This window comes from Lepeophtheirus salmonis, chromosome 14 (genome assembly GCF_016086655.4).
Source record: "Lepeophtheirus salmonis chromosome 14, UVic_Lsal_1.4, whole genome shotgun sequence".
Taxonomy (NCBI): Eukaryota; Metazoa; Arthropoda; class Copepoda; order Siphonostomatoida; family Caligidae; genus Lepeophtheirus; species Lepeophtheirus salmonis.
The window spans coordinates 24,556,792-24,565,410 of NC_052144.2; the positions used below are offsets into that span (position 1 = coordinate 24,556,792).

Here is an 8,619-nt window from a genome sequence, read left to right on the forward strand (position 1 = left end):
ATTCAAAAAGTTTTGTACCCACAAAAGAAGAAATCGGCTTCATTCGAACCAATTAAGAATGTTTATTTATCTATTGGAAATCTTTAGTGATAATCCTCGTGTAAAACTCGCCAATGAGGATTCGTGTTTAAGGAAGTACCCAAAATATACTAACAAACTCGGTTTAAACAATAAAATAAAAAATTGGAGTCCCTGATTTTTCCTTTAAAAAACATAAATCAAGATAATTAAAAAATTTAAATTTATTTAAATACTTTAATTTCCGATAATTTTTGAATTATCTTCACAAGTGGATGCTAGGATTAAATAACGATGAGAGTGTTTGAGCGGCTAATCTTCAATGAAACATCTAATTTGGATATTTCTATTGACGAACTTATCCCCTTTATATCATTTGAGGTTCGTAGAGGCCACAGTGGGGTGGGGACACATTTGGAGGCGACGTGCTGGTGGTCAAATAATGTAAAAATTCAAATAAATAATGTTAATCATAACTTATGTTTTTCTAATTGAATCGAATGGAAAAGTATCTTATTTATTCCAGAACAATAATTAAAAAAATCATGAACCCAATTTTTTTATGGTAGGCTCGTGGGTTTGATGAAAAAAAAAAGGTTATTATCTCCTAATTACTCCTAAAAAGGTATTATGTACGGCGATACTCCTACAGTTACGCATGCTATGAAGAAAACCCAACAAATTACAAAGATACCAAATAATCAGTATCGGTAAACAATCAGCAGGTAGCTACGTAACAATCCTCTCAGTATGTAGCTAAACCAAATTTATGATTAACAATTTTTTTGATTTTTTTGCTGATGTTTTTTATCACAAATAAAAAGTTTATTATAATAATCTTTGTAAATTAAACCCTGTTCAGCTCCATGCCAATATACTAATTTTCTCTTAACTTGCCTAAAGTAAAGATCGCTTAATGCATGCACCAATTACATAAAAACACTAAAATTTGTACACTTTATAATATCCAATGGTTCAATAGCATGCTCATAAGTGTTCATTTCAATGGCAGCAATAAGTTTTTATTTGAATTGCAACAACTCAAGACGAATTAACTAGTTAATACAATCTCCCCTTCATATTACCACATGAAAAATTATTCAACAGATTGAATTCTCATAATTGTTCATCCAAGACGAACTAACTAAAGGACTCAAGGGAAAGAGTGGACGATCAGTAGGGTTGTGGAAATCGTGTTTTGCACAAACGCGCTCGCAAATACAACTTCAACTATCTGGTTCCTCTGTTTCTTTCGGACATAAACAAACCACCTTTATTCATAAATCATACTTGATGGCCGATGGGTAATTTCGAATATACTTATAAAGATATATCAACTATGATTTTTTTAACATTACAACTTATCTGAAAGCTTGCTACATATAGAAGCTTTCCTTCACCAAAATATAGCTTTACTTGGTACTATTTAATCAAAATAATATTATCAAGAAAATGTCTTAAAATTTATTATATGATACAAATAGTATTAAATATTAATTGTCATAATATAAAACTTTGGTTACGAATATCAACATACAAGGTGGATCTAATCATGGTTAGACCTGAGATACAAGTATTTAACTTCTTTTTGAAAGAACATTCAAGGATGACGTCTCACAAATTGACGGGAGTATGTAAGTATTGATTGAGAAGCCCAATTAAGATTATTTGATGATGCAAATAAAATATGTGAAGTATATATTAATGGAGAATGGTAGAAACGGAAAAGAATAATCAAAAGAGTCCAAATGATTTAGTATGAAAGGATCTTAACGCAAATACAGTCATGTGGATTCAATATATATCGAAAAAGTCAAAGCTGTAGGAGATCGTGGAACAAGAGACAAGAAAGATTATGTAGACAGTGTGGTTTCCAATTTCCTCATAAGAATGGGAAAGTTTACCATGCAAAAAGCGTCGAATGCGGAAGATGTGGTAAGAGAGGCCACTATGCAAGAGTATGCAGCTGTCTAAAAGAATACTCTATTTCGATCATCAACTCTATTCAAAAATTTGAACTGAATAAATTACCCATCGATGCATTGAATGTACATACATGGAAATTACTTCGAAAATATAATAGCTACATATGAGAGTGGTTCAATTGTATCTGTCGCTGGACCAAGTGTTCAAAGTAAATATCGATTCCAACCAAATTAAAAGAGTATCGTTTCGAATATATATTGAATTTAAATTATTTATTTATTTACACATGAAGCAAGAGAGATTGTTGTATATTCTTAATATATAACTTCCCTATTTATAACTTTATAAATGTATATAATATTCTGTAAATTTATGCGAGACAAAATATTTTGTTAGTTAGAGAACATCAAACCAATCATTACAGGAAGTGTACTCATAACTTCTTAGGGACCACTGATCATAAAGGATGAATAGATAATTTTGGCACGAAATCTAAAGAATAGAAATGAGGCAATAAAGTAACAAATTATTAAAGAAATATTGTTAATAGTTACGTGCTGATAATTAAATGATAACAAAACCATTCATTCTATTAGGTGATCAACAATTCCCTCAATTTCTTAGTATTTATTTTGGACCTCCTTTTCGTATTGATGATATTCATCATACTAAAGACTCTCAGCATCACAATTGACAATTGGAGTATTTTTGTATACAAGGTTTTCACTTGTTGAGAGTTCCTTTAGTTTTGTGTAGCCAGGATTCTTTTGAAGTATTTCTTTTAACTTGGTCTTGAATGGCTCTTCCTTCAAATCTTGAGTCAGATTTTCTACTATGGATAGGCTGGCAAGAAGAGGTAATCTTTCCTCAAGCGCAGTTATTGCCAAAGGTATTTGACGAAAGCTTTCCTGTATAAATATGACTTCTTCTCATAAGGAATCATTATTAATTACTTCTTGTGCTCTTCTGGTTGCTGCCAAATCTTCATCAAGGCTGTTTAAATATTCTTTGAAGACGTCAAAGTAACGTTTATAGTACTCCACTGCTTTTAACCAAGATCCCCATCTTGTTATAATTGGTGATGGAGGGAGGGGAATTTCGTACGAAGCAGTTAATACTCTCTTTCTTCTTCAAGAATTTAAAACACACATTGAAAATAAGTTCGTTCGTTAGAGGAAACTTTTGTTGAACCATATATGCAACTTTATGTAATCGATGAACAATACATGTAATGTGAATCAATTCCAGGAATTTTTTTTAGAAGAACTTCTCTTGCTTTGAGACAATACGAAGCGGCATCAGTGATAAAAACTTTAAGTCTACACGGGACAAAATCTTCTCCCAATAACTTATAAACTGAGCTTACGACGATGTTCTTTACATTGTTTGCATTTGCGATTTCAAGATCAATCAAGTCAATAAGGTAAGGTCTCCCACAGAAATGTCCGTCCAAAGGGCCAATCAAAATTGCAGTCATTGACCTCCCTTGATAATCTCTTGTCTCATACAGTGCAACGAAAATATCCTTTTCTTCCACCTTTTCTTTTATTCTATTCAAAACTCCTTGACATTCTTCCCAAACCAAGTTGTTAACCCCCCATCGACCTAGAGAAGTTTTTCCAGTATATTTTTCAATTAACTTGGAGAAATTGGGATGATCCAGAACATTTAAAGGGATGTTACACGACACAAATAATTCTGCTTCGTCCAAATTGAATGATGAACCGTTTAATTCTCCTTTGTCTCCTTGAATCTTGTGTTTATTGAAGACTTTTAAGTTGTTGATGTGATGGGAGGTTTTGGAATGGCGGGTTACTTGCCATAACAAACGAGATTGGTACGAAAAACTGCAAAAACGGCAAGATATACTTTTATTTTCAAAATCATAATTCCACACATCAGTACATCCGTTGTTAGAAACCAGTGAAAAAAAGGCTCTTTTTCTTCGGCATGAGGATGATGCACGTGAGAGTGAAGTAAATGGAACTTTCATAGTTGATGATTACTACAATACTGAGGAAAAGTTGTTTAGAAGATGCAATCATATCAACGTGTTTATTTCCTTTTTCTTTTATATTATCTCTTTCAACCAATCAAATTCGTTCTTTTTCAATGATTCCAACAACCCTGTCGATCGGTAGAAGAGCATGTTTTTTTCTTCTCTTTGCTGATTGGCTTAAAAGTTTCAGCTGCCATCAGGCAATTTTAAAGGGTTTGAATTCAATTTATGTACTACTTTGTGAGCTTAAGTTAACTATTTTTGTTTTAATTAGGCAATAATTATTAATTACAATATATTGTTCATAATGGTAACGTGTAGTGCAGTGTATTCTAATATTAGATCAACTTTGACTAAAAAGTTTCCTGGCTTATCCCCCAAGAAAATGTTTTAATTTTTCAAGAGACATCAATCGTAGGAAGTTGTGGATCATGCTATCAAACGTGCGAATTGGACTCCCACCAAAGACTCAAGAGTTTGCCAAGTAATATAATCAACATTTTTACTATGTCAGGGATGTGAAAATTAAATTAATGGGTTGTTTTATAATGATCTCTCTAGGCTCCATATTATAATTATTCATACAAAAATTATTTGCTTTAGGCTCACTTTCAAGAATCAATGTTTCTGTAGAAGTCTTCAAAAGGACGGTGGCGTTTGGTACATAATGCCATTCCTACTTTATTTGAACATGTTAAAATAAAAACAAACGAAAGCTTCCGTTTCACCGAAACAGAGACGCAGAAGAACTTCAAAAGAAACAAAGAGTTTTAATGTTAGAACATTCGTATGCCAAAACACAAGGACATCAAATAAGGAAGATTCTCCTGATCACGAAGCCCAAAACCCCTTCTTATCTGATTTTATACAAGAAGCCCAAAAGAATTAAGTTTTTACATACGTACCATGCTCTAATTGTATCAATTTAGTAGCGGCAAATAAATCTTTTTTGCAAAAATACAGCATCTTCAAGCGAAACTTGCCAGGAACAAGGTTTCAATAATGTCAACATACTAGTTTGAGTTAGGAAACATATTAAAAGTGGGGAGAGAGCTTGGAGTAAAAAGGAGACTGGATTTAGAAAAATGATTTAAGGTAGGCAATTAACTTTAAATAGGATTAATGCTCGAGTTAGGAGACAGATTCCAGGTTGAAGGAGAGGCTTGAGTAGAAAACAGATTGAATGATTGGTGTAGGTAGATGACTTGAAGAGTGCTCCATTAGTCCCTTCATAATTTTTTTCACTCTGGTTGTTACAATTGAACAGAGGAGGTATGTTTATTTCAAGATATCATTTCCTTTCTTCCGTTAGAAGGGCTTATTCACATAAATAACTTTCAGGAATCGAAATAAATAGTTAATTTCATAGATGAAAGACAATTTTTTAATAGCCTTTACGATTTAAATTCCTACTATTAGACAACTACTTCATTTTTACAATCAAACATTTACATGCCATATGTTCCTGCTCCTTCATCTTCAACAACAAATAAATTGATTTTATATAAAGATAGGAAATGAGTATTTCCTCTTTGAATAAATGAGTATGGAATGGACTGTGCCTCCAAGAAGTCCATTGTCAACAATTACACTTCATTCCTATTATATTTAGCATAACTGACTCAAGTTTTGTCGTCTTTTCTTTACGTTTGAACACATTCCAAATGTTTTTAATGGAACTATCAACGTTTAATGTCTAATTGTCTAAAGGATTATTTAAGATGGACTCTTTAAACAAGGAAGCTAAAGTTTTGAATGATTTTGACATATTTTATGACAAATGTCACTCTGCTTTCATATAATTCCTAAATGTGGACATGTGGCCTTCCAATGCTATATAAATGTATTTTTACACTATCTTTCATAGCCAACTCCTGGCATGATTGAACATATTTCTGGTATATGATATATTTACTTGGAAAACGAACAGTCTTAAAGTTCGAAAGAGAAGATAACCTTCTAAGAATAAAAATACCATCCTCATTCATATATCTTGATACCTTCCCGTCACTCATGAATATATATATATATATATTGAAATGATTGCTCAATAGATCTATGTGTCCTCAAAGTAAGACCATTTTCTAGATAATGAGTATGTAAACAACCAAGGGGACTTTTGGACATTTTCATTAAAAAGTCCAGAAAAAGTGATTTGGCACACATTATTCCCTTTAATATAGAGAGCTTCATTTTTTCGTCTTTTTCATCCATTGAAGACAAATGTCCAAGAACATACATTTCGAGAGAATCTTTGGAAATTGTCCCCAATTCCAAGGACTGATCTCTACAAAATGTTACTTATACTGGGTAAAATCATTTAAAGCATGAACTTCTCTTTCCACGGGATTCTTGAGGTTTAAATTTATAATTCCATCCCATTTATTAAAAATTACGAACCATCTTTTCCTCTTCTTCGTCCACACAACGAAGTGTCACGTCATGATGGAAGATCGAATATCGACAAAGGAGGCGGAATAAATGTTGTCGGATATAATTTATAGCCTTTGGACTAATAACGGCGTCTGAACGTATAATAGTGTATAACAGTTATAAAGAACAATGCAAGAGATAATATTGCCGAATAAAGCTTGATCGGATCATCTCGTTTTATTTTAATGAAAACTTCGTTTTAATAAATTTTAACAAATATCTAAGGCTATGAATATGGCCAATTATATTCAAAATGTCATAACGGGCCAATTAGAGTCACATTCATTAATGGAAGGCTCTAAATGATAGCTAATATTCTAGAGTATCTCATCCCATTCCTCAAATTGGAACATAAATCCCATAATGAAATAAATATGTCTATAAACTATTTGGCCGTCAATATTAATTAAGTTAATAAATAAAAGGGGAATTTCTCAATAACATGATTTTTACTCAAGCGTCATTTCCAGTTGACTCACGACAAATACACTGAGCCCATTGATTATTTTGGCATTTCCTTTATCAGCATTAAAGAGGTAATATCTTTTTTGTAAAGTGAGATCGAGCAATATAAAAAATTGACATACAATTTTTTTAGTCTGTTTGTTTGAAAACCCTCACATAGAAAATCCCTAAGGGACAACGGCGCCACAAAACTCAAAACATTTGATGATGTTTACTGATAAAAATGAAACCAACTCAATAAAATATGAAGTCGACTCATTTTATTTTTAATTTGAAAATCGACTCATAATGTAAGTCGAGTCGACACAATACTAGTTTATTCCATATGAATATATAATTTTTTTAATATAATTTATGAGTTACTCATATAACTTTTTTGTTTGACAAATGTTTAGGAATGATGTAATATTTAGATAATAATGCATAGTATTAAATCTTAAATAATAATTAGTGTTGTGTCAGTCCTTATTTATTCGGACCAGTAATAGGACCGGTCCTACCTCCCGATTCTTCGGACTATCAGTAGTTGAACCGATTATATAAAAAAGAAATAAAGTTGATTGACGTCATCAAGGACATAACTTTATAGCTTTTTAGGACTGACTTGGACGTGACTGTATTCTTCTGTTCTACATTACACTACTTACAATAATATTTTACAATAATAAAGCATTTCATTATGTGATCATGTGATAAAATTTGAGTTTTCAGTGTGTTGAAACAACTTGACGAAATTGAGTGAGGCATCTATTCTTATACAAATAAACAAAACAAAAAACCTATTGTCGTAGGAAAGTTTTTCATTAGAAATGGTTCAAATATCGATTACTCTCAGGAACTTTGGAGGTTGGGGCAAAATTCTTTAATGACCAGAGTAGTATTTCCCGTTTTAGTAATGAAGCAAGAGAGTCTACTGACCATCTCTTTTGGAGCTGCAGGCTTTTTAGTGTAACTTATGAGCGGATCTCATATGGACTGCAACAACTGGTAGAGATACATTTTTAGGACACTATTGTGGGAAAGAGAAAAACAAGGTCAACGCCATTATTAAAAAAAAAACACAACAATTGATTTATGCAAAAAGGGCTTAGAAGGACTGAAACCTTACAGACGTCATCCCATTATTAATTTAGATATCAAAGTAATTAAAAATATGGACTAGTTCTTCCGGTAAATGAAGACTATGCCAATAACATTATATAATTTTTAATTATTCTTCTCTTTATTTTTTATCTTTATTCTTAGTTTGATAATTTTCTTATTTTTGCCAATTTTTTTTTCATCTTTATTTTTAGTTTGATAATTTTCTTGTTTTTACCATTGTTCTTTTTTTAAAGCTTAAAACGTTATTTTTTATGCGATGTGCTAAGCCTTTAATTTATTTTAGTAATGAATAAAGTTGCGCCATGTGGCAAAAAAAAAAAAAGAAGTAACATTCATTCAACTTAAGAGCCATCTAGCGACTAAAAAATCCGATGTAATCCGTATAGAGATACAATTTGAGTATTCAGTGTGTTGAAACAACTTGACTTTTTATTTTATTCTTTTGAAAAAAAAAAAAAAAAAAAAAAAAAAAAAAAAAAAAAAAAAAATCTGTTGAGTCTATATGAAAAAGTTTTTAATTCATTCAACTTAAGAACCCTCTAGCGACTATAAAAAAAAAGATATAATCAATATAGGTTAGGTACTCCCTTCCTCATCATGTCACATTATTTTTTTTCTTAAGCTATTATTATTCTTCTTTCATTCTTGAGGAGAGAGAAAATCTAAGTATTGGA

At 31.5% G+C, this 8,619-nt stretch overlaps 1 long non-coding RNA gene across 1 annotated transcript; it reads left to right on the plus strand.

Moving 5' to 3' along the window:
* Positions 1 to 4,098: 4,098 nt before the first annotated feature.
* On the plus strand, positions 4,099 to 8,221 carry LOC139907277 (uncharacterized). Its single transcript, XR_011783755.1, has 3 exons — positions 4,099 to 4,427; positions 4,547 to 5,038; positions 7,553 to 8,221. It is a non-coding gene; the product is annotated as an uncharacterized lncRNA (long non-coding RNA).
* The last annotated feature ends 398 nt before the right edge of the window (positions 8,222 to 8,619 follow it).